Source organism: Stegodyphus dumicola, chromosome 12, assembly GCF_044657685.1.
Source record: "Stegodyphus dumicola isolate Sdum_Otavi_A_Nest chromosome 12, ASM4465768v1".
NCBI lineage: Eukaryota > Metazoa > Arthropoda > Arachnida > Araneae > Eresidae > Stegodyphus > Stegodyphus dumicola.
In genome coordinates, this window is record NC_140779.1 from 13971830 (window position 1) to 13998888 (window position 27059).

Genomic DNA, 27059 nt, shown 5'->3' on the forward strand with positions numbered 1-27059 from the left:
TCCCAATTTTGCAGAACATAGAATGAAACTAATGCTGTACAGCAGATATTTTTACAAATTTACCCCCTTTTCCGATTAAAGAACAGTGATTCGTCCATTAATGTCACATTACATATCTCATGATCTCTCATTTCCCTCACACAAAATAATGCGTAATCGGAACTGAGTACTTCTCACATTATTCCCAAAGTCCTAGGTAGAACCTTTATCGCCTCCAAAATGTCGCCATACTACCTGTTACCATATTCCAAAGATCAGCCCAAAAAAACATCCCATAATTGCACAAAAATGGCATTGCGCACACTCTTGACTTTATCCATGTACACTACTAAAGTCCTACCTAGTAACCTTTATCGCCTTACCAAAATGTCGCCAAACTACCTGTTACCATATTCCAAAGATTAGCCTATTTTATATTAGACATGAAGAAAAACGCCACAACTGATCTGAAAAGTTTTCGAATAGAATAATGGAAAAGAAGGAGAGAAATTATATATTGAATTCTAATTATATCTGCTATTTGTGATATAATTTTGAAATATCACACAGAACTGAAAGCAAACGAAAGTTGTCCAAAATAGTACATTGAAGACAAAGACCTATGCAAGACAAGAAATTTTGTAACATTAAAAAAAGAAATTGCACCTAAAAATTGGCAACGTTTTAGTGCTTTATCTAAATTCTAAATCATTACATTAATTTTGTTTATTATCTAAATTCTAAATCATTACATTAATTTTGTTTATTATCTAAATTCTAAATCATTACATTAATTTTGTTTATTATCTAAATTCTAAATCATTACATTAATTTTGTTTATGTCCTGATACTTTATTATTTTTTAACATCAAGACGTGTTATTATTATAACGAGCAATTATTTTTGTAATGAGCTGTTTTGATGTTAAAACGTTTGATTATTTCTTAGTTCAGTTTAAATATAATTTTTGTATTACTTTTAAACGTGTAGTTCACGACATATTTAGTTTTCAATAAATGACAGAAAGGAAAAAATGACAGAAAGTTTCTCGTACCTTAATACTTCTCCGACTATCTATATAAGAACTGTAAAAATAAATATCGCATTGGTTCGAAGAAAGTACGATCTATCGAATTCGGCAACCGGAGATTTCAAATTCCGCAACACCACTCTTCGCCTCTATAATCCTGTAAGTAAACTCGCACCACGGGGTCCAAGCCTCGAGTAAATTCTGCACCCAAAGTTTTCGAGTGGTTTTTATATTATTCTCGTTCAATTTCTTTTTTCTTTTATTTATTTATTTTTCCACATGTAGTATACGTTACCTTTCTCACGGTCAACGATCTTTTTCTAAGAAACTTTTTAACTAAGACTTGTGTTAGACCTCCAAATGCTATTGGTGTGGTATATTTAATTATGGTAAAGCACTCGAGGACTATTTGGTGACTTTTTAAGGCAAACTGGCTCGTATACACGTTATACATGGGTCAAAGCGCATGCAGCCAGCCCATTCACCGGAATTCGACCCTCGAACCGAACTACCAGTGTTTATAGCGATTTTACAGCTTGGCCGCTGGTCGGCCTCCAGTTGCTGAAAAGTGGTTATTTAATTCGTAATTTACCACCTTAATTTTATGCAAGAGGAAATTATTATCCATGCTTTGATTTATACGCGAAAGCAAAAGCACCAGCCTTATGAACTTTTTGTTGGAAGTATTCGAACTTATGGATTGAATGTGTAACGATCTTTTACGTCCACAGATTTATGAAAGTTGTAACGTTATTCAATAAAAATTTATTATTTATACGAAACACATGCAAGTCAGCCACAAAAATACGATCAGTCAAAAATCAACAATAGATCTGCGTTAATTTTTATGGAAAAAAAAAAAAAAAAAAACATCCATTTCGAAGAATCATAGCAAATCCAAGGTTGATTTTCCCTTAATTTTACGAATTCATTGTTTTTAAACTTCTTAGAATTCCGCGAGGAAAGTGAAAAACATATTCTATAATGTTCTGTCAATATGTAACAGACGTTGTGTTAAAAATTGCAGAGTAAAATGGTAAAGGGTGTTCGACATACCACATTCTGTGCATTTTCAAAACAAATTTTCATAATAACAAAGGCTAATGCACAGTACTAAATGCTAAACTTTCACTTAAAATAACAAAATACGGATAAGTTTATCCTTCAAAAGGTATGAGCGATCGCCCCCCCCGTCCCCCGGTTCGAAAGCGAATTTCCTATTAATCACGAATGTCGCCAAACGTTAGAAACTTCCCTCTAGGCTGTTACTCTGGTGGAATGTTTTCCCCCTTCGGGAGGGACAAAGTATCTTCGAAGTGCAACATATTTTCCGATACACAGCGAGGCGGTTTTTGTGAGCACCTGTTGATGCTTTCGCAGTTTTTTGCCAGTTTCCAATTAACATTTTAGGGAACAGTACCAACTTTTCAAAAATATGCACAGAAGCACACAATTTTCTTGTAAATACTTTCAAATATTCGTACATGCCCGAAATAAAATGCCAAAAATACAATATAAAAATCTTTAAAGCGATTTGGGTACCTCGACCGAAATACGCTGACAATAATGAAATCAGTCTAAAATCAACTCTGGAACTGTGTTAAGATTTTTGTGGAAAACTATTTCGGAAGCATTTTCGCTTCAAATACTCCAAATCCAACGTTGATTTCTGTTGTCTCGATACCAAAATAAAAATCCATGTTAATTGAATAACAAACTTTATTTCAATATTTTGAATTTTCCTTAAAAAGTTCCATGAATTCAGTTCAATTAATTGCTTCGTATACTTTGAATTATTTCAAATGTTTATTCCAGTTTAGTCTGCCCCACTAGCGGGTGAGCGGTAAAATCGCTGAACACTGGTAATTCGGTCGAAACTGCATGGGCGTTTTCACCATATGTAACATGTATACGAGCCAGTTTCCCTTAGAAAGTCATCCACGAAAGTATCCCTTCCCTTAGATAACTTTGAGTGCTCTCCCGTAAACAAATAAACCAATTTAGAGTGTCTTCAGCAATTCAAAAACGATGGCGATATTTAAATGACGCACAGCTTAATGTTATTAATATTATGTGCATAGATATTCACAAAAGGGATTAATATTTCTTTTAGAAATTAAAGTATACTCAATATTTTCACTGAAAATGGTGAAGTTGCCACGATATGCATACCCTCCAGGTTACCTCCCATTTTTTGAGATTTTAATATCTGTGAAGGCAGTTAATCTGCACACTATTTAATATTTATACTTTAACAACGTATTTATATGCAAAATACAGAAATTTAAACAAGCATTTAAATGTTAGGAAAACATTTAATGCAAGAGGGAAAGAACTTGTTTTCTCTCGAGGTTTTTTACATTATTTATCGCGGCAAAATTTTCAAAAATAGGATTACAATCAGCAGGTTGTATTCTATACACAACTAATAATTCGATTGGCTGTCACAAAATAAAACTGAAGCGATAAATAAAATGCTTACGAATACAGCTTTTTCGGATGGACATGATATTTAATAAATAAAGGTAACATATAAAACGTTAAAAAAAAAAAAAAAAAAAAAAAAAAAAAAAAAAAAAAAAAAAGCCGCTTTGGGCGTAATATAAAATCTGAAAGCTTCCCGATTTTTATTTATTTTAAATATTTTTTCTAATTTTATTTCTTCTTATTTATAGAAATTGGAATTTATTCTTCCTTTAATATCGTTCCTTCATCTTTCTCAAAAATGAATCATCAGTTCAAAAACGACATAATAAAATGGATTTAAAATAACAACAACACACGTTCTCTTTTCCAACAAGCGCTAACTTCGCAGACGAAGTTGGAAAAGAAGGCGCTGAACGAGATCGTCGCTTCCGAAGACGTGATAGCAGGAGAAAATAATAGAATTTCTCACCTGTTACTTTGAGCTTGAGTTTATTCCAGTACTCGTCACATAACTATTCCACGGGAATGAAGATAATAACCCCACGATAAAAGACACATGTTCCGATCATTGACATTAAATAACGAAGAAATGCACACCGTTTCAACTAGTGTAAACACACGCACTAAATATCCGCTCAGGTCAATCTTCGCAACGATTACAACGGCCTTCGAAAAGTTGTCCGGGGCCGAAATCTCGGAATATCGCCAAGAACGCCAAACGGAATTTTTCCGCGTCTTCCCCAAACTCTCTCTTGTTTTTCTCGCTTACATTTAACGCGTTGAAGTAGCCGCGCATGGTAAAAAAAACTTTCGACTGTATGTGTTCTTACTTACGAATAATGTTTTTAAGTTTTGCCAACTAACTGAGCTGAGTGAGAATTTTTATACTGTGTATTAATAAGAACGTGAGCTGCCTAACAAATGCAAGTTAATTTTAAAATATCTGATGGGTACACCACATGACTTCTTTGTACGGAATATTAAATTATACGCACTTTTTTCCTGCATTTCGCTTAAACTTATTTCCTCGAATTTCATTAGAGATATATTTCTCATTCAATTAATTGAGTTCTCACTTCGCAACAAGGCAAAAATACATGAAACCTCAAAATATTTTTATTAAAAATTGAATAATATAGAAAAATATAAATCATAAATGCAGTTAAAACAATTTAAAGAACAATTTCTACAATTAAAATTAGAGTTTCTACGCAAAAACAAGCCATTCGGCCAGCGGGCTAGAAGGCAGATATTTCGGTGCACAAAACTGAAAGTTTGCTTTTGTTCTCACTCAGCAAAATGACACTGAAGGCGAAGAAAACGACTTAATTTGTTGTGAACGCCATGCTGATGCAATATATGGGATAATTTAATAACTTAAATGATATTTCCAGAATGGATAAGCATGATTTAATTCCCAATAATATAACAAGGACGTTAATTTGTTGTTGCAAAGCTTAGTTTCTCTAGATTGGCAACAAATCCATTATTCTGCTAAGTTTCAAATGTAAACAAATACGACTGCTATTGCAAAAACATTAGGCTTAGCCGCACTTAAAGAACTTTTAAATTGTTGTAATTTCACAACTATTGCGTAGAAGTTAACTAAAGGCATAAAAACTTTAACCGGAAGATAAGAACAACATAATTCAATCATTTTTTAAAGCAAAAAATGCACAATTTACTAACACATAGGTGCACAGGTACATGCTATAGCAGTCCTATATACAAAATTTCAAAGTTCTGAGGCTACTCGTTTAAAATCTCTTCTGAATCCATTTTAAATTAGGTTTTATAGTTCGTTTTGGGAAAAAGAGGCCTTTATTCTGTCCTTACGTACAGATGTCTCGCAAAAACATCGGTATATTGTATTCGATAGCGGTCAAAATGGATATTTTCGTTAAAATATTGTATTCGGAATTTTTCATGACTATAATATTTCCTTTATTTCGTATAGGGAAGTAAAAACAGCTGTAATTAAAAAGAAGGGGGGCTATGAAAGGTTTTTTATTTTAACGGTTGCCCCAAAAGGGTTCACTTCTGCTAACCTGCACTCAACCTTTTTTTTTCCTTTTTAGCTTTATTATTAAACATCATTTTCTTCGCACTTACGTCAGATACAACTCAACAACAAAACTACAAAACTTTTAAAATAGAATAGCAGCATATGTTTAGAATTCTTTATGTGTTGGCATAGATTTTAATAAATTTTTCCAGTCTTTTCTCAGTTCATGTTATCAATAGTTAGTTTCTTAGTAAAATGGCTAAAATTTTTTTTTGTCTTTTTATTATTAACTTCCTATGTGACTACTTTATTTATTAAATATCACGTTCTTCGCAATTATGTCACATAAAATTCGGTTCAATAGCGAAATCACAAAATTTCAATAACAGAATATTTTCAGAATTCCCGATAGACAGTCTCGCGCGCTGGAGATAAAAATATTTTATTCTGTACAAATTCTTTGTGCATCTGGCTTTACGTGGTTTTCGTTGTTTTGTCCAGTCGTTGCTTAAGAAAAATCCGCAAAATGAGATAAACTCCGGCTCTTCGTCATGAAGTTAAATCGCAGTACCTGTAAAAAATTCTACCAGTCATGTAACATTTAGTAATTAATAAGACTGTTAGAATTGCACCACTTTTGCAGGGAAGAACAAAATGTGATCAAGATGTTTTATCTTCCCAAACATGGCTTGCCATTAATAATTTACTCACCTTCCTGTTATTAATTCCCTGTACGAAGTAAAAAGGAAGTATTGTAATCGCGAAAAGTTACAGACAGCATATTTCAACGAAAATATCCATTTTGACCGCTATCGAATGCAATTTAACGATGTTTTTGCGTGATATCTGTACGTAAGGACAGAATAAAAGACTCGTTTCCTCCAAAAAAATTATAAAACTGCTTTAAAATGAATTCTAAAGAGAATTTTTCGTGGCGTCTGTACGAAAGTATGTACGTACGTACGTACGTATCTCGCATAAATCAAAAACGAGTAGCCTCAGAAAGTTGAAATTTTGTATATAGGACTGCTATAACATGTAGATGTGCACCTCGTATTTTGGTTGCAATCCGCCTCACCAAACGTATATAAATACATTTATATATATATCAATTATATATATATACAGAGTGAATATATATATATATATATATCCACTCTGTTACCCGACTCAGTGATCTCAGTGATTTTTACTCTTATATGTTTGTAAATTGTATATTTTTTGCTTTAAAAATGATTGAATTATGTTGTTTTTATCTTCCGGTTAAGGTTTTTATGCCTTTAGTAAATCTCTATGCAATATTTTTAGAATTATCAACAATTTTAAAGTTCTTTAAGTGGCGCTAAGCGTTTTTTTTTTTATGGCGGCCATTGATTGTTTACATTTGAAACAGCAGACTAGTGGATTTGTTGCCAATCTAGAGAAACTTACCTTCGCAACAACAAAGATAACGCCTTCATTTATTATTGCCAGTTAAATCATCTTCAGTAAGATATTCGATAGTCCTGGTGTACTTTGCCACAATCAACAAAATAAACAAACAAAAATAACCAAGGCGTTCTCATCTCAGGAAGATAGTCTTTGAGTGTTTTGCCACAATATCGACAATCCACTCGACAAAGATAAGCTTAGGACACCATCACGGAATGGAAATTAAAAGCAAAATAATTTTTGGAATATAAACTTTTCATTCTGAGCTGAGAATCTAGTTAAGTTCAATCCCATATTTGTAACGAACTTCAAAGTTTTACGAACTTTTTCCTGACTATCGATTAGTACTCGAAATTAATTTTTATAAATTTTAATGTAAAGGGAAAAAAAAAAAAAAAAACAGTTTTTAACCTGCTTAAAGATGCTGATGAAATTTCAACAGCACACACGCATTCCTTACCTAATTTGTGTAATAATAGTTTAATGGTTTATTAAAGCACGCGAGAGCGTTCTGGTCCGGGAAACATGGCTCTTGATTTGTGCCGCCCAGATGGTATAGTGGTTAGGGAAGCCTACTGCAGTACCGAAAGGCCCAGGTTCGAATCCCGAAAAAGGCATGGATGTTTGTAAATGTATAGTGTCTGTGCGGCATGGAGGTACTGTAAATACGTGGCGAGCCGTAAGTCCTCTCGAGAGGTTGGTGGTAGAAGAAGAGGGGGGGTTGGAGTTCACCGGACCCGACCCCCAGAGCGCTATCCATCAGAATCGTGGGAAGTGAGGTTAGATTAGGTTATTTAATACGGGAAAGCCTCGACGTCTATCTGCCTAAGGGGAGGGATGCCTTCATGGAGGACTTTCTAAGAGAAACTGGCTCGTATACACGTTATTGAGACCAGAGGTGCTCTCCATCAAAATTTGGGGGGGGGGAATAACTGAGCAAAGTCGAACTGTCATCTGTATGGTGGTCAAGGCTGTTGTCAACGACAGGCACAATCTTCCTGTCCTTTGCCACGATGAAGTTGGTGGGCTTGTTCTGATGTTATTATCAGATAAGTGAGTTCAGTCGAAAAAACAACAACAAAAACACTCACATAAATTAAGAAAGAAAAGTAATTCAGAAGTCAAACAACAAAAATCAGCGTTATATTTACAAAATTTTCACAGGACTAGTTTCGATCGTTTTACCGAACCACCATCTTCAGCTGCAAAACCGCAAATGAACAAGATAGGAAATAATGATTAGATAAGATAAGAAAGGCCTGGACAAGAATAAGCAAGTGGCGCCATCTGTTGGTGTAACCAGAACTAAAACATAATTTCTTTAAAGGCCAAAGGCAAATTTGGATTGGAATTAGGATCGTTAACTAGAACAGAAAGATTTTTATGAATGTGAAATGCCTCTAGAAAATCCAGTTCTCCAATGGAAGATGTTTTTTGAATAATTTTGGCAGCAGAAAAATTGAAAGTGTGGTTTTCGGTCCAACAATGTTGAGCAATAGAAGACTTCTGTGTTTCCTTTTTTCTAACATATGCCTCATGTTCCTTGACGCGAAATTTTAAGGCTCTCTTAGTTTGGCCAATGTAAATTAAACCACACTGGCAAGGAATCCTATAAATACCCCAGGAATTCATATCCGGAATGGGGTCCTTGAGTATGGAACTCGGAATTTTATTGATGGGAAAATAAACAACGCGAGAGTTAAATTTCTGCAAAATATGTGCAACTTTATAGCTAATTGATGGAAAGAAGGGAATGACAACAGAATTTTTATAATCTCCTAAAACAAGAGTGTGTCTTTTAGTGTGTTGAGATGAGAATTTTTTAACTGCTTGATTAATAATGTTGGGTGGAAAGCCCCTGTAAGAAAAGTAAATTGTGCATTCAGAAAGCAGGCAAAGATTTTTTTTAAATATTCTGAAACTTTTTGTATAAGCGCAATCTTTGCAATTTTCTTTTCTTTAACGCAATCTTTTCGAGCATTAAACGTCATAATACTTTTCTCGCTGATTTTAAATCTGAATGTAGTTACTAAATTTTATTATCTAGTATTGTTTCTGAGAAACCGAATTTTTATTCTTTGCAAGGAATATCGTCATACTGCAAGTGTGATGCATTGTAAACTTAATAAATATAATTCTTTGGAATAAAGTTCTAGCGCATTTTTTCAGTACTCTTCGATGTATATATTTTTTTACACTTCAGAAATATTTTTTGGGGGTTTAAACATTAGATATAAGATTAAGATTTTGGGGTTCTGCTTTTCTTTATTACTCATAAAAAAAAAAAAAAAAAAAAAGTCGAGATTAGAATCTGGAAAATGAATTTTAAGCGACTTGTTGCCTGCGAATGATGTATGTTTTAACAAATCTCCACTAATTAGTTCTCTAATTTTCTGCTTTTAATTATCACTAGGCTTTTAAAAGACCTTTGTGGTTTCCTTTCCAAGTAGTTCAAAACTGAATATCGGTCATTACTTTAGAGGATCAACATTTTAGTTCCCTTAGAAAGTCCTCCACGAAGCCATCTCTCACTTTAGGCAACTAGCCCTCGAAGCTTTGCAGTAACCACATAAAGCAAACCATACACAACTATACTTCTTGAAAACATGCTAGATTCAAGAACTATGTTTTTAATTTCTGGAGTCAACCTTTAAAAAAATAGATAAAAAAAGGTCTGAAAGCTTTCAGATTTTACATTATGCCCAAAGGAGAGCTTTTTTTTTTTTTTGTGGGTTACCTTTGTTTATTAAATATCATGCTCTTCGCACTAACCAATAAAATTTACTTCAACAGCAATGTCGTAAAATAATTTTAAAAAGAGTATATCTTTAGAATTTTCGATACACAGTCTCGCGCGCTGGAGATTAATTTTTTTTTTTCCCGATATAGCGTTGCCATTGCTCGCTTTGAAACCGTTGAGTCTGTTAATCGAAAATTCGTTAAAAATATGAAATAGATAATGAAAATATGAAATAGATAATGAAAGAAATTCCAAATTTGGGTTTCCAGATGCCCATATTCGGCAGGAAACGTATGTTATTCAAAATTGGATGGCTCTAGATACCGTCGTTTTATCACAATGCAAGAAACATACATACATTTATGCAGATTGTTCATTATTTAATTCCTTTAAATATAATACAGGTCTGTAATATTTGGTGGCAACAGTTTGGAAAGAGAACCGACATTTATAGTTTTCAACAGAAAATGCCAAAACGAAATTAATAGCCCATTGGCCTAATATTTTCTTTCTAATATGATTTTTCTTTTTAAATTTTTACCACACCGATCTGTCCAATGAGTAGAGCTCTTACTTTCAGATCTCCAAAGACATGCCATAAATGCTTCTAGCAATTTAGGCAGCATAAGAAAATAATACTCACAGCCAATCGCTTCCATTATAAATCAATAATCTCCTTACAAACTTCTTTTGGGAAAAGATGTTAAGCTTTCGTTCTTCAAGAAATACACTCATGTCCATAAATTAAGGATAATGTAAAATCAGGCAAAGGAAGAGTTAGAAGCAAAACAAATTTGACTTATTTGTAAAGCTTATTTATTAAACAAAAGGTAAAGAGCAAAACAAGATGCTATATGTTTGATATTATAAAAAAAAAAAAAAAAAAAAATAGCGATTTTTTCTCCCTGGAGCAAATTACAAAAAAAACCTATTTACAAAAAAACAGTATTACATGGTTGGTATGATTGTTAATACATTGTATGTCTCCCAGACTATGCAATACAGTCCGTGGTGAGAAAGCTGGCCAGTCCATACCTCCGATTGAAGGCATTCGCTTACGATGTTTGTACGGTGAGGACGGGCGTTGTCATCCATAAACACAAATTGTGCCCCCACGGCGCCCCGAAACAAACGTACATGTGGTTCCAGAATGACGTCCCGATAGATTTGGCTTGTCGTGGTTCCAATTTGAACATGCAGGTCAGTTCTGGAACCCAGAATAATTCCACCCCAAAAGAGCACTCCTGCACCACCGTAACGGTGTCGTTCAATGATGTTTTCTTGGTGGTAACGGGTACCTGGACTCTCCATATGAATGTCCGGCGAGAATCAGACTGCAAGCTAAACCTGGACTCGTCGGAAAACATCACTGTTGCGGTGTCCACAATGCATGCTTTCTACTCCAGGCTAACCGCAGGCGACAGTGAGCTGCAGTAAGTGGAACGCATCTGACAGGTCTACGAGCATATAGACCAATCTGCCCCAAGCGTCTGTACGCGGTCTGCCTTGAAATTGTCGTACCAGTGGCTGAAGAGAGCTGACGAGACAGGTCTGAGGCTGTGCTCCGCCTGTTTCTTTTGGCAGTAACTGCCAAATACCGGTCCTCATTCGGCGTTGTAACTCTGGGGCGACCTGTGCTGTAACGTCTACTCACATTACCATCATCTTGGAATCCTTGCCAAAGCCTGGAGATGACACTCTGGGCAGTTCCAAGTTCGTCTGATACTTCCGGTTGGGTACGCCCACATTTGAGAAGGCCGATAATTCTACCACGTAAAAAATCATCCAAATGCGTCCTTTGTGTCATAACTATTCGGTTATTGCACTGAAATGCTTATAAAGCGCCTGCGAACAATTTTACTTGTTTGCCTGTATTCCTTATATATCACTCTCTTACACTCTCGTCATTGTGACGTACCATCGGTGTCATCTGGTTACTTCCTGAAATTTGCATATGATTCTTGAAGATGTGTGTAGTGATTTTACAGGTGACATATTTATTTTAGAGTTCGATTTCTGCGTGACTCCGAATTAGCCTTAATTTATGGACATGAGTGTATTATGGTTCCACGTCCATGCAGCATACAGTCATTTCTGAATAAATAAGCACTTCTGAATAAATTTTGTTATCTCTGAAGAAAAATGCACAGTTATGCCTTCTCCACTAGAAAATTCCAACTCTTTAATCTTTACAACTATTCCAGCTTCTAATGAATTAATGTCGCTAGCAATATCGTTAAAGACTTGAAACAGAGCTCACAGTCTACCACTCTGCTCTTGCACTCACTCCTGCTAACCCCCCACCCCTTTTTTTTTTGTTTTTTGTTTTTTAATTTTTATTATGCATCGTTTTTTTCGCACTAACGTCTCCATACATACAGATCAACAACAAAATCATAAAATTAAAAAATTTTTCCCTCTTCTCCTGTTATAAGGTATTTCTTCCGCCTTCTTAAAATGCCTTGGTGGTGTAATGGTCAGCACACTCGGCGCGTATTAGAGAGGTCCGTGGTTCGCGTTCCTGCGAGGGCACTGTTCATTTCTTCCCAAGGTAGAGGTGGAACGGCTCATCTCAGCGATAAACCTCACGCGATATATACCTACCTCATGCGATATATAACAGGCCACGGCCCCTTTCCGACGTACTTTGCAGAAAGAGGTCTAACAACAACTAATATGTGTGTGTGTGACAACTTGGGCTCACCAGACCACTCATCAAATTCCCAACCACCAATGTTCTGCCTTTCAAACGCCTGCTCGTAAAACATCGAGGCACGCGGCAAAAGCTTAAAAGCATAATGGACAAGCTAGAAAAAATGGGCATAGGCCTCTGCAGGCCGGAATAGGGCACATGCAATAAACATAATTGGCATAACGATTCTCAAAGCTTACTAAAGTAGCTAGGACAGCAATGGTATGTGTATCCGTAGTATGGAAATGTAACTGTTTTTAGTTATCCACGAGCCGACGTGCCGTTAAAGGCTATTAGCACAGTAATGGACAGTGCACATATAATACTGTAGATGCAACGTGGCATGTATTGAGCACACATCTGTTAAGCGTCTTACAACTGTGAAGTCTCTTCTAGATGGTTGCAGGGCCAGGGTAATTACCCGAGTAGTCATAGAAAGCCGTCCGGGTGCCTTGTCCTGCTGTCACCTGTCACCTGTTCATTTCTTCAGTTTTCTCCTTCAAAAATAACCTAATGTCTTTACACAATAAGAAATGAGCAAAACTCAAATTTGATGAAAGAAATGCTATACAATATCATCTGTTAAAAGAGGTAAAAAATTGAAAAGGCAAGGCAATAGTTAAACGAAAAGTAAAAAAATTGCAGCTGTATATAAGTCTGGGGCTAGGCATTTAGCCGTCTAGTGCAGTCTCTGCGGGGCCAAAATTTCAATAATTTTGCAGCTTGTAAATTCTGTTGCCCGTTGCCTCTTTATGTTCTAAATATTTTGCCACCCCTAAATTTAGCAACTAGACGCTTCTCTAATTTCTAAAGTTTTGCTACCTCTGATGTCTGCCGGTCCGCTACGGCCGCTCTAGTTGCACAGGATATGACGCCGACTCTCTGTTAACTTTTAATAAGAAAATCACTAAAAGTCAAATTGCATTTTGTTGCATAGCTACAAAACAAGTAAGACAGCTTTGTCTGACTCAATTAAAGAGGAAGGTAGTCAGCAATTCAGGAGAACGCTTTCAGAAAATAAGGCATGCATAATTATAGAGTCATAAGGTTATTTTAAAGCAGGATCACGTGAAAAATGTGCAACGCCCTCGAACCTGGGTTTCTCAAAATGGGTGTCGAGTGTGCTACCCTTTCACCCCGAAAGCATGCAGAAAGAAGGGAGAAAATACCTTATATACTTCCCCATTTTAAGGAGCGACTGGGGATTAGGGGACACATTCGCCAAATCCTGGTGGTAAAGAATCAGCATTCACCACCTTACCCTGTAATATTTGGAGTCATTAGGTTATTTGGAGGCAGAAGTAGATGAAAAATGCGCAGTGCCCTCATCGAACTCCAACCTGGCCCTCTCGAACTGCGCGCTGAATGTGCTACCGTTACACCACGAAGGCATGCAGAAAGGAGGGAGAAAATGCATTATTTAATTAAGAACAATTGTTATAAATGCATCAGAATTATTGAGATTTTCTCAAAATTTCTTGCAACCGAAATAATTGCCATATCATATGTACGAAGACGCGCAAGGTGAGCTGCGCAAATCTTTCTTTAACAATAATAACCTAAAAAAAAAAAAAAAAAAAAAAAAAAAATCTGAAATTTTTCAGATTTTAAATTACGTCTAAAGGGGCGTTTTTTTTAACGTTTTGAGTGTTACCTTTATTTATTAAATATCATGTTCCTCGCACTTAAACCATAAGATCCAGTGCAACAGCAATATCGCAAAATAGTTTTAAAACGAGCCTATCTTTAGAATTTCCGATACAGAGACTTACGCGCTGGAGATAAAAATGTTTTTTCTGCACAACGTTGCCATTGCTCGCTTTGAAATCCTTGAGTTTGTTAATCAAAAATTCGTCAAAGTTTTAAAAAATAGGAAATCGATCATAAAACAAATTTCAAATTTCAAATTGGGTCTTCCACATGCTCATATTCGTTGGAGGATTACGTTATTCAAAATTCGATGACTCTATGTACCGTTGTTTTATCACAATACGAGAAATATACATACATTTATGCAGATTTTTCATTATTTAATTTCTTCAAATATAATGCAGGACTCTAACATTTTGTGGCAACAGTTTGAAAAGTGAACCGACATTTATGAGTCCGACGCAAAATGCCAAAACGAAACTAATAGTCCTTCGGGATTCAAATCCCTTTGGACTAAAAAAAAAAAAAAAAAAAAAAAAAAAAAAAAAAAAAAATAAAATTAGCCTTAAAGACAACGTAACCTTTGGTATTTAAGGTAACAGTATATTCAGTAACATACTGTTACTGAAGCAGTTTAAAGTTTTATTTGTCTTTATACAGGAACATCCTAGTGTAGCAAAAATGTATTTGACTAATATGCGCCGCTTTAAGTTAAGGATTTTAAGTATCTTAATTCTAAAAATGTTCAAATGTTTGAAATATTACATTCCCCCCCTTTTTTTTCCTAGGATTTGTCCACTTTTAAAAATTAGAATAGCAACATGCTTGATAAAATACAATAATAAGCAAAAAATACTTTTTACTTCCTTCTAACGAAGTAAAGGGAGTACTGTATTCACGAAAAATTATTGCCTTTCACATTTGAACGAAAATATCCATTTTGACCGCTATCGAATACAATTTAACGATGTTTTTGCGTCACATCTGTACGTAAGGACAGAATAAAGGACTCTTTTTCCCAGAACGAACGCGGCTTATTGAGCTCAGTTTTTTTTTTCCCCCTTAAATGCTAGTAAACTGTGCATTTTTTTGCTTTAAAAATGATTGAATTATGTTGGTCTTATCAGAATAGGGGACTCTTTTTCCCTCAAGAAATTATAAAACTGATTTAAAATGAATTCTGAAGAGAGTTTTTTTACTGACGTCTGTACGTACGTAGTTACGTATGCATGTATTTATGTATATAACTCAAAAACGAGTAACCTCAGAACGTTGAAATATTGTATATAGGACTGCTATAACATGTTGATGTGCACCTCCCATTTTGGTTGCCATCGGCCTCACCAAAGGTGATTTTTTAATTATTCTAATTAGAAATTATTTTGTTTTCTCCTTGCTTTGGGGAAGGGCCAGAATTTTCGGGTGAACTATTATAATTAAAATACATCGAAATGGTTCATCAACTGATTCTGGATACAGAAATGCAAGGATTTTTGTAGAAGAGAGAATTCAATTCATTTCAGTGTCCCCCCTCCTCGATGAAGTAAGATAGAAGTTGATTGAATTCCTGTTCTGTTTTTGTTTATTTTTCTTGAAATTTCATTATTTTTTTCAAATGGGATTTTAAAGTGTTTAAAGTGTTTTGGTTTTAACATTTTAAAATTCTTTGTTGCATTTATTTGAAATTTATTAATTATGAATTTCAATTTTTGGTCTTTGTGAAATATTAGTTCTAAATTTCTTACTTTAATATATAATAATAATTAATTTAATATATATATATCCACTCTGTTACTCGGCTCAGTGAGCTCAGTTTCTTTACTCTTATATGTTGGTAAATTGTGCCCTTTTTTGCTTTAAAATTGATTGAATTATGTTGTTTTTATCTTCCGATTAAGGTTTTTATGCCTTTAGTTCACCTGCATGCAACAATTGTGGAATTATCAACGATTTAAAAGTTTTTTAAGTGCGGCTAGGCCTACTTTTTTTTAGCATAGGAGCCATATTTGTTTACATTTGAAACTTAGCAGAATAGTGAATGAAGTCTTTCTGCACTTTCAGTGTTTTTTTGTCCAGAGGGACCAGAAGGAAGCTTTCAATTTCGTGCACTGAAAAATGTGCCTTCTTGCCTGCTGGCTGAATTGCTTGTTTTTGCGTAGGAACTGTAATTTTAATCGTAAAATAATTTTTTTAATTGTTTTAACTGTATTTTATGTTTTACTATATTTTTCAATTTTTGATAAGGATATTTTGAAGCTCTGTGTATTTTTGCCTTGCGGCTAAGTAAGAATTGAATTAATTGAACGATAAATATATTTCTAATGAAATTCGAGAAAATAAGTTTAAATGAAATGGTAAAAAAAAAATAATAATAATAATAATAAGCGCGTATAATTTAATATTCCGTACAAGAAAATCATGTGGTGTGCACATCACTTTTTTTTTTTTTTTTTTTTGATAAAAACCAATTCTAATACACTGGCTTAGTTCTGCAAACATTTGTTGTTTCTGCTTACCTGTTTACCTGCAGACATTTTCTTTTTGGCGAAATCCAGTTAATGCATTGGCGACCGTGTCTTGGCGTCATGCAACCCTCAAACCGGATCGCCTCGGGCACCTCACAAACAAGGGGTGGAGAAAACGATAAGAAAAACACAGCTTCTCTTCAACCTCCCCCCCCCTTTGATACCTGTAGCTCCTCTGCACAAAGCGGGAGATTTTCTTTTTGTCCATTTTCTTTCTATTTTTTCCCCTCTTCTTCTATTTTATTTTTCTTTTCTTTTTAATGTATTTTAGCCACACACGATTCCGTTTCAAAAAAGAGACAGTTTAATATACAAAGCCATCCAGAAGGAATGATCCTATTTCTGGGGATTGACATATAAATACGTTCCAGAAAGTAAAAGGTTTCAGACAGGTCATTTAGATTAATCTTCAAAACTAGATTCTATTTATATCCATTTCGGAGGATAGCAGCAAGTTCTAGTGCCCTATTTTTCCCTAGCTGTAATTTTGTGAACATGAATGTTAATAAGATGTACTATTTATTATGAACAGTCCATTCAAAATTCATTAGATTCCATGGAAGGAAATCTTCATTAGAATACCTCCCCCCTTTTTACTTCCTTGTACGAAGTAAAAAGGAAGTATTGTAATCGCGAAACGTTTCAGGCAGCATATTTCAACGAAAATATCCATTTTGACCGCTATCGAATGCAATTTAACGATGTTTTTGCGTGATATCTGTACGTAAGGACAAAACAAAAGACTCGTTTCCTCCAAAAAAATTATAAAACTGCTTTAAAATGAATTCTGAAGAGAATGTTTCGTGGCGTCTGTACGAACGTATGTACGTTACATTAAAATTTACTTCGTAATTTTTAATATAGATATTTTGAGTTTTTATATATTTTTGCCTTCTCGCGAAGTGAGAACTGAATTAATTGAATGAGAAATACTCAATCGTCTGTGAAAAACTGTTTCTTTTTTTTTGTTTTGTTTGCTTAATTTCTTTTATACATCGTTCTAGCTTTATTATAGTATTTGAATAGAACATGTGGGAACGGTTAGAAAATTCTATTCTTTAAATGATATAAATTTTGTGCATTATGAATTATAATATGAACGAAATATAATACTGTTAAGTGAATCTAGCACCAGAGTGTCGCTATGGTAAACAAATACTAGAGTGAATTTTAAAGAATGCATTTATTCTATTGTGGTTTATGCGCTGTCGGCGAAGTAGATTTAATTCAATCCAATAAGTTTAAATGAAATGCAAGAAAAAATGCGTATAATTTAATATTCCGCACAAGGAAGTCGTGTGGTGTACACATCAGATTTTTTTAAAGATTAAAGCAGTGAAATATTGATGGTGATATAACGATGATGGTGTGATATATATATTGATGGTGCAGTGGTTAATATAAGTATATTACTTAGTACAATGTCAGATGGCTTCAAAAATAAAAGAAAATGAATACACGAATGCCTAAAAATCCATAATAAATTGCATATATGCAAATAACTCTAAATTATATATATAACTTAATTAATTAAATCGTAGATTATTAATGACTAGGCATATAATTTTAGAGGCACACTTCTGTATTTTTAGCCCAGGGGGCGTTAGCCCAAAAGAGCTATTAATTTCGTTTTGCATTTTCACTGCAACTGAATCACTTTTGAAATTGTTGCCACCATATATCGGAGCCCTGCATTATATTTAAAGAAATTAAATAATGAAGAATATGCATCAATGTATGTCTGTATATTTCTCGCATTGTGAAAAAACAACGGGGGCCTAGAGACATCCAGTTTTGAATAACATTGTCTTCCACTCGAATATGGACATATGGAAGCCCAAATTTAGAATCTTGAATTTGTTTTATTATCTAGTTCATATTTTGTAAAATTTTAACGAATTTTTGATTAACAAACTCTGCGATTTCAAAGCGTTCCATTGAGAGGTCTTTACTTTTCTTACTGGTATTATGTTGGTAGCGTAGGAACGCAACCACTTTACAATGTCTAACGGTATTTTCTAGGTCCACCAGCGGCTGAGCGGTAAAGAACCTGAACACTGGTAGTTCGGTCCGAGGTTCGAATTCCGCGAAAGGGCTGGCTGCATGGGCGTTTTCGTGGTTTTCCCCATGTGTGACGTGTATACGAGTCAGTTTCCCTTAGAAAGTCCTCCACGAAAGCATCCCTCCCTTTAGGCAGATAGCCCTCGTGTGCTTTGTCGAATGACGTTGAATGTCGGTATCACTTTTCAAATACCGTTTTGAATCCTCCGTGAAAAAAACTCCTCTTTGGGCGTAAGAAAAAATGTTCGGTATTCAGTTTTTTTTTTTTTTTTTTAGCTACAAATGTAGTTTACTTTCTCAATGCTTGAGGAACATTGCTTTTTAGCTTTCAGTCTATATTTTAGCAATTTGCAAAGAATAACACCTTCCGGCGTTTATGTAAATACAAATTCTGTATCACTTAAGATTGCGAAGAAAAACCTTTTTGCGCGTTTATATAAAATATCAGTTTCGTTAGCATCTGATTCTTAAATCAACCAATTTACTTGTACTTAGAGGTTAATCCTAATATCCATTTTGTGGATGATAATACCCATTTTTATCCAGCCAAAATCGCTAAATGCCGGCAATTCTTGTATGGAGGGGCCGCCATATTCCTCTGATTCATTCCATCAAAAAATCTTTGGAATGCCCTCGGGCGTGGTGTTTCTGCACATTTACCTCTTCCAGCCATCCTCAGATACGTTCGAAAACTGCTCTCATAGAGAAATGGCCATTCCTGTCATCTGTGATGGTTGATCACCTTGTTGAAAGCATGGGCAATCGCTATAAAAGTTTGCGTGAAGCTCCGAGGTAATCATTTACTTTATTAATGTAAATTTTGTTTCTTTGTTTTTTTTGCTAATAATCCAATAATTTAGTAATAATCCAAATGTGATGTCATCAAATAATTTACGAAAATTAAATATTACTAGCGGGCAAACCCACCAGATAAGCGAGCTGCAGCCAAAGCAAAATTTCTAAGTTCTGTGTAGTAACTCTGAAAAGCAAATGTATAAAAATATTTCAGTATGGATGAAATCAATTCCTTCTTTTCAAACAACAACCAATTCGTAAATAGTTTTTTTATTGCCAAACCAGGAAACAAAAACTTTTGACACTTCAGCCTAATACGTATGGCGTCATGATTTAAATTTAATGCAATATAACAACATTTTCTGCATATCAATAAAAGAATTCAACGTGCCATCAATATGTCGTGTCAATTATACTAACCTGAAACAAAAAAGCCGCCCTTTTGGGTGAAATACAATATCTGAAAAGCCTTCAGACTTTTTTTTTCTTTCTTTCTTTCTTTTTCTTTTTTTTTTTAAATTTTATTGTCATGTGCTTAATTTTTGGAAGCTAGAGTACTATGCAATATTAACAAAAAAAAAAAAAAAAAAAAAAAAATTGAATGTTTCAGATTTTAAATTACGTCCAAAGCCGTTGCTTTTTCACAGTGCGAGAAACATACAGACATTTATTCAGATTCTTCATTACACACAGCGATAATGCGTGGCGGCAACAATTTGAAAAGTGATTCAGACTTTAAAAGTTTTCGATGCAAAATGCCAAAACGAAATTAATAGCTCTTCTGGGCTAACGCCCTTTGGCCAAATTAAATGAATAAATTTATCTATATGTATATTTACTAAACCTTCAATAAAAAAAAACTTACTGTGCATTCATGTTAAACTAACTTACTGAGAAACCGGTAGACGGTAAGGAAATTTTACTACCTACAAAATGGGCATAAGTTATAAAAAGGTTGACTAGGCCTGGTTTTAGACGAATCACGAAGAAACAGGCACGAGCTGCAGCACGATACGAAGAAATCTGAGAAAAAACACAGAATGAAAAATAAATAAATAAATAAATAAAATAAAATAAAAAATAAAAAATCTGAAAGTTTTCAGATTTTAAATAACGTCCAAAGGGGCGTTTTTTTAACGTTTTGCGTGTTACCTTTATTTATTAAATATCATGTTCTTGGCACTTAAACCATAAAATTTAGTTCAATAGCAATGTCGCAAAGTAATTTTAAAATGAGCACATCTTTAGAATTTCCGATGCACAGTCCGACGCGCTGGAGATAAAAAGGTTCCCCCCTTCTGTAGAGTGTTGCCATTGCTCGCTTTTAAATCCTTGAGTTTGTTACTCAAAAATTCGTTAATGTTTTACAAAATATGAAATCGATACTAAAACAAATTCCAAATTTCAAATTTGGGATTTCAGGTGCTCATATTCGCAGTAGGATTACGTGATTCAAATTATGGCTCGCTATCTAGAGCCATAATATTAAATATGGCTCTAGATAGCGTTGTTTTATCACAATGCGAGAAATATACATACATTTATGCAGATTTTTCATTATTTAATTTCTTCAAATATAATGCGGGACTCTAACATTTTGTGGCAACAGTTTGAAAAATGAACCGACATTTATAGGAGTCCGAAGCAGAATGCCAAAACGAAAGTAATAGTCCTTCGGACTCAGATCCCTTTGGACTAAAAAACTGGTCTACTCAATTGTATCATTCTTAAAAGACACACGTCCAAAAATCGAGATTTAAAAATAAATCGGCTTCGCATTACCGAAAGAAGTTTTGCTAGTTGTACATCACCAGTTATGATGCGTTCTAGAATATTTTAGATACATGGTTCTTATTCCTGAAGAAACATTGTGCTGTTTGTTTGGATCGGTCATAAGTAAATCTTCAAGATTTCAAAATTTTTCGAATAGCTAGGTATTTTATTATAGCAAAGCAATGGAAAGCTGTCCTGGGAAGGGTACTTTCATGGAGAAAGTTCTAAGGGGGGGGGAACCGTATTTTCTCAGAATAACTTGATGCGGAGTAATAAATCGGATTTTAAAGTATGTAAAGTAGCAGCACATGTCTCTGGAAACTTTTTAATGTATTTGACAGCCAGGGAGACGTTGTTATTAGATACTACGTAGTAAATTAATAGCTAAACTTGCATTTTCTAAATATTATTGCTTTCATTTAGGTAGGCAGAAACTGTTCGCACATTTTTTAGACGATTTATTGCTTCGTTATAAAAAAAATCTGATGTGAACACCACATGACTTCCTTGTACGGAATATTAAATTATACGCATTTTTTCTTGCATTTCGTTTAACTTATTAGATTGAATTAAACCTACTTCGCCTTGAGCGCATAAACCACAATAGAATCAATGCATTCTTTAAAATTCACTTTGTTTACCATAGCGACACTCTGGTGCTAGGTTTACTTAACAGTATTATATTTCGTTCATATTATAACTCAGAATGCGCAAAATTTATATCATTTAAAGAATTATCTAATCGTTGCCACATGTTCTATTCAAATACTATAACAAAACTAGAACGATGTATAAAAGAAATTAAGCAAACAAAACGAAAAAGAAACAGCTTTTCACAGACGACTGAGATTTCTCATTCAATTAATTCAGTTTTCATCTCGCGACAAGGCAAAAATACATAAAAACTCAAAATATATGTATTAAAAATTACGAAGTAAATCTTAAATACTTATTTCCTCGAAAAAATTCCAGAAAGGATTAAGCATGATTTAATTCGCAATAATAAAGGAAGGCGTTATTTTTGTGTTGCGAAGCTTAGTCTCTCTAGATTGGCAACAAATCTACAATTCTGCTGTTTCAAATGTAAACAAATATGTCCGCCATGTTATTTAAAATTAACCGCACTTAAACAGCTTTTAAATTGTTGATAATTGTACAAATATTGCTTCCAGAATTACGAAAGGCATAAAAACTTTAACCGGAAGATAAAAACAACATAATTCAATCATTTTTAAAGCAAAAAATGTACAATTTACAAACATATAAGAGTAAAGAAACTGAGATCACTGAGCCGGGTAACAAAGTTGATATATTTATAAATATATTTATATACGTTTGGCGCGGCCGATTGAAACCAAAATACGAGGTGCACATCTACATGTTATAGCAGTCTTATATACAAAATTTCAACGCTCTGAGGCTACTCGTTTTTGAGTTATGCGAGATGCGTACGTACGTTCGTACAGACGCCACGAAAAATTCTCTTCAGAATTCATTTTAAAGCAGTTTTTTAGTTTTTTTGGAGGAAACGAGTCTTTTATTCTGTCCTTACGTACAGATATCACGCAAAAACATCGTTAAATTGCATTCGAAAGCGGTCAAAGTGGATATTTTCGTTGAAATATGCTGAGCAGTGGATGAAAGGCTGCGTTTGTGCTGTTTCCGAAGAAAGTTAATCGCATCTATTTATTAAAAAACAATGTGAAGGCTTTGGTTTTCCAGTATCTGAAGCTACGATAGGTAATAAATACTATCTACAAGAAATGAAAAAAAGCTTCACAGTTTGGCTTCAAGTGGAAACTTTATTCCAAATACATATCCTTTTAAAAAATGGTATGTTTCGAATATTGAAATCGTAAGATCTTTAACGCTAAAAGAAAATCCGCCAAATCAAAGGACAGTTGCAAAATGATTAAAATGCTCAGTGTCAATTGCAAACAAAGTGAATAATGCTGATTTGAATCTTAAAAAAGCGGGAAAACATAATATGCGTCGTTTTTCTCCACGATATATCGCCGGACGCAGAACGAGCTGCAGAATTCTTTATGGGAAACATTGATCCGGACGAAAATGGAAAAATGTTGTCACAATAAACGAATCTCGGGTGTGCTTAAATTACTGCAATAAAAAGAATTGCATTTATTATCCTCAAAGAGGAGAAAAAAATCGTAAAATATGGTTCAAAGAACCTAAAAGTGTTTTTCAAAGGGATTTGTGATTGTTGCTTGTTTTTCATACAACGCAAATTTTAAATAAAGAGAGTGGAAGAAAATGTTCAGATCAACTCCACATACTATCAAGAACATACTTTATACCCATCTTTCAAATACGAAATACCTTGTCTTTAACCACAGTGACTGATGAATCAGTAGAAATGCATGAAGACAAAGCAAGCAGACGTAAGTCAAAATCCACTGTTAATTTTCTGGAAAAAATGGAACAAGAAACAGGTATCAAGGCCATACCTTTCATTCATATCCATACTAAATCTTCTGATATATCGCCCGCGGATTTTTGCGCTTTTATACTTTTAGAAAGCGGATTTTCCGAATGTTGACTTTACAACCGTCCTTGGACTTTGGAAAGTTGTTCAAGAGGAATTGTATAAGTACCCTCTTTCGATACAATAAAAGGCTTTGTTGTCTTGGGAAAATTACAGTGTGAAAAGATAGCGAAGAATAAGGGTTATCAAACAGAACATTTAAAACACAAAAATTTTAGGTAAAATTGTAGAGACATTAGGATTTTTTGGAAGCAGGAGATATGAAAAATAAGCAACGCCTTTCCCGGAATTCAAACCACGGACCTTTCCAATTCGGGTCGAGCGTGCTGACCACTACACCCCGAAGGCATGCCAAGAAGGCGGGAGAAATACCTTATATACTCCCCATTTTAAAGGCCGCCTCGAGTTTTAAGGAACTCAGTCGTCAAATTCTGGGGGTGGAGAATCATCATCCACCACCCTTTTAGTTCGGGCGCCACTATAGAGATATTAGGTTATTTTTTGAAAGCAAGAGAGATGAAAAATGAGCAACGATTTCGCCGGGCCTCTGGGAACTCTTTCGACCCACTGGCCTCTGGGATACGCGCCGAGCGTGCTGACCACTACACTACGAAGGCATGCTGAGAACGCGAGAGAAATACCTTATATACTCTCCCTTTTAAAAAGCGACTGGAGATTAGAGGACACGGTCGCTAAATCCTGGTGATGTAGAATCATCATCCACCACCTTTTTTCATTTCGGGCGCCACTGTAAAGTCATTAGGTTTCGAAGCAGGAGACATGAAAAATGAGCATCACTCTCGCTGGGACTCGAACCACTGACCTCTCGAATTCGCGTCGAGCGTGCTGACCACGAAGGCGAGAGAAATACTTTATAAAATATTTCTTTCAACTAAAATGAAAATCGTCTAAAAATGTGCGAACATACCCGTGATTGTTTTAACTGTTTTTATTTAAAAGGTTATTTCAATACAAGTATACGTGAATTTCTTTTCGAAATGTGTTCTTTTCAATCCGAGGAGACTTTCACGAACGCGTCATTTATTACAGGTTTATTAGAATCATTCCTATTGGAATAGCATAATTACATCCTTTATTTTTCGAAAAATAAAAATTGCTAGAAAAGCAAGGAACGAACATTTTAACTTTGCATAAATTAATATCTTCTACGCAATTTAAAATTTGAAAATAGTTATATTTTAAAACATAAAGCTACAAAAATGGGTAAACATCCAGCGAGTAAATTTTAAAACCCTAAAATTCTTTCAAAAATATCACTACTTATTTATGAAACAAGCGACAACGTTAAAATATGTCTGAGGTGAACACAAAGATAGAATAGCGTTTCGAATCAGATACTCACGAATGTAAGCAATTTAACCTCACTTTCTGTTTGGTAGTGCTCAGAGTTACTTGGCTGGATCATTCTTAAAATAAATACATGCAAATATCGAAATTCAAGGAGGAACTGTTTATGACGAAATTCTATTTACGATGAAACACATTACAAAGATTTCAAAATCCTTTCTGCACAAGTTTTTCGTTTCATAAATATTTGCTTAAGAACAGAAAAACTAAATTCGTGTTTAAAGCTAAATTTCAAAACCAAGCTATTAATTTTTCTCTTCTATGAGAAAACATTCTTGCAAAATGAATTCATTTGCCATTTTGATTTGTTGGGGAGAGGAAGAATGTACGAGAATGTTTAAAATAATGTTTAAAAGACCAAAAAGTAAATTCTTTGGCAGCATAAATTTGAATTGAAGGGAAATATTTTTGGGGCATTGGAAGTGTTCATATTCTTGAGTTTTACTATTTTAAAACAAATATATCAGGTTTTTCTTTTCAGTTAAATAAAACATCGGTAAAGTATTAAAATCTATAATTTCGCACAGTCTTTTTTTTTTTTTTAGTCCAAAGGGATTTCAGTCCCGAAGAACTATTGCTTTCGTTTTGGCATTTTGCGTCGGACTCATAAACGTCGGTTCACTTTTCAAACTGTTGTCACAAAATGTTAGAGTCCTGCATTATATTTGAAGAAATTAAATAATGAAAAATCTGCATAAATGATTGTCTATTTCTCGCATTGTGATAAAACAATGGTACATAGAGCCATCGAATTTTGAATGACGAAATCCTACTGCGAATATGGGCATCTGAAATCCCAAATTTGGAATTTGTTTTATTATAGATTTTATATTTTGTAAAACTTTAACGAATTTTTGATTTACAAACTCAATGCTTTAAAAGCGAGAAATGGCAACGTTATATAGAAAAAAAAAATACTTTTATCTCCAGCTCGCGAGACTGTGTATATCGGAAATTCTAAAGATATGCTTAATTTAACATTATTTTGCGATATTGCTCTTGAACTGAATTTTATGGTTTAAGTGCAAAGAACATGATATTTAATAAATAAAGGTAACACTCAAAACGTTAAAAAAACGCCCCTTTGGACGTAATTTAAAATCTGAAAAATTTCAGATTTTTTTTTTTTTTTTTACGCCAGAATGTTTAAACTAAAGCGTTCATAGGCACGTCATCCAATCCAGTTTTACAACACACAATTTATAGTTTGATAGTTCGTTTATTATTAATTTATAAATTATTAATCGTACTGATAATTTACAAAACTGAATTATTTACAAAATACCACCAAAATTTTCAAACACTTTTTTGTTAAGTAATATAAAATTCTCTATTTGCGTAGATGAATTTACTTTTAAAGCTATTTCCAAGCCAAAGAAAACTCGTCATATTTTTAAACTATGTGGTTGCCAGAAAACTTTACGAAAAAGATATTTATTTGTATTGAATTAGCAATTAAAGTTATGAACAGAAACATCAAATAACAATCAGAATTATTCTCTGCATGTAATTCCAATTTTCCTGTTTTTTGTTTTCAGTCTTTTCTCAGTTCATCATACCAATGTTCAGTTATCTTACTATGATGGCGTCAAGAAACATTTTTAATGCCTTTTTATTTAATGTTTTGGGTGCATACTTTAAATATCTGGTTCATGGCACTTATGCCACATAAACTTTGATTCAAAATCACAAAATATTTGAAAACAACATATCTTTAGAATTTCCGATTGAGAGATAATTTTTTTTTTCGTACAGTGTTGCCACTGCTCGTTTTGAAAACGTAGAGTGTATTAATCAAAATTACGTTCAAATTTTCCAAAATTTGAAATATATAATAAAACAAATTCGAATCTGAAAATGTGGGCTTCCAGATCCCCATATTCGGGTGGAGGACTACCTTATTCAAAATTTGATGGCTCTAGGTACCGTTGTTTTTTTCACAATGCGAGAAACATGCATACATTGATGCAGATTCTTCATTATTTAATTTCTTTACATATACAACAGGCGATAACATTTGGTGTCAACAATCTGAAAAGTGATACGTCGTTTATAGTGATTCAACGCAAAATGCCGTTTC

At 34.1% G+C, this 27059-nt stretch overlaps 1 protein-coding gene across 2 annotated transcripts in view; it reads right to left on the minus strand.

Moving 5' to 3' along the window:
* The window catches only part of LOC118187859 (semaphorin-5B-like), a 317610-nt gene that overhangs the window by 201889 nt on the left and 88662 nt on the right, over positions 1-27059 (minus strand). Inside the window, exon 1 of one of the 2 annotated variants that reach the window (XM_085827485.1) lies at positions 3906-4102. The exons of the other annotated variant lie outside the window; for it this stretch is intronic. The gene's annotated coding sequence lies outside the window, so the exon portion shown is untranslated. Of the gene's footprint in view, positions 1-3905; positions 4103-27059 lie in introns of those variants that run through there. 2 annotated transcript variants of the gene reach the window in all.